We start from the raw sequence: 590 nt of genomic DNA, 5'->3' as shown, positions 1-590 counted from the left end.
AGAATTTAAAATAGTTCCTCCAACTTTGTGATACCTTCAAATACAATAGGGTCATTGATGACGCTATTCATCTTTGGTTGTTCCCTTTTTCATTAATTGATAATGCCTTTTCTTTGTTAGATTCGTAGGTACTAGGATAAATCACAACATGGGACAAACTCATAGGAAAATTCCTACAAAAGTTCTTCCCCATTAGCAAGACACTCAAACTAAGAAGGGAAATTTCTACGTTCAAATAATTAGAGGGGGAAGTTTTCATGAAGCAAGGGAGTTTTTTAAGACGCTGATTTAGAAATGCCCACACCACAGATTGATTGAGTGGTTACGACTGTAAATTTTCTACAATGGGTTGGATGTGTACGCAAGGTCAAGATTAGATGGAGCAGTAGGAGGTTCCTTAATGAACAGAATAAAAGACTCAATTTGCACATTTTATTGAAGTTAAGTAAAAGTAAAGAAACTTTACAAAAATATAATGAAAATGATTGCATTCAAGCTCCTTAAATGTTAAAACTAGTTTAATCTATTAACAAAATCTTGAATTTTACCATTAACGATCCAATTTTTGGCATTTATTCAAATATTTTGAT

At 32.2% G+C, this 590-nt stretch overlaps 1 non-coding gene across 1 annotated transcript; it reads right to left on the bottom strand.

The window, feature by feature from the left end:
- Positions 1–206: 206 nt before the first annotated feature.
- On the bottom strand, positions 207–312 carry LOC121224767 (small nucleolar RNA R71). The gene has a single exon (XR_005922512.1). It is a non-coding gene; the product is annotated as a small nucleolar RNA R71 (small nucleolar RNA).
- Between the last annotated feature and the right edge of the window lie 278 nt (positions 313–590).

The sequence above is a fragment of the Gossypium hirsutum genome, chromosome D12 (assembly GCF_007990345.1).
Source record: "Gossypium hirsutum isolate 1008001.06 chromosome D12, Gossypium_hirsutum_v2.1, whole genome shotgun sequence".
Classification (NCBI taxonomy): Eukaryota; Viridiplantae; Streptophyta; class Magnoliopsida; order Malvales; family Malvaceae; genus Gossypium; species Gossypium hirsutum.
The sequence above is the reverse complement of the archived record's forward strand: the minus strand, read 5'-3'. Positions and strand labels throughout refer to the sequence as shown.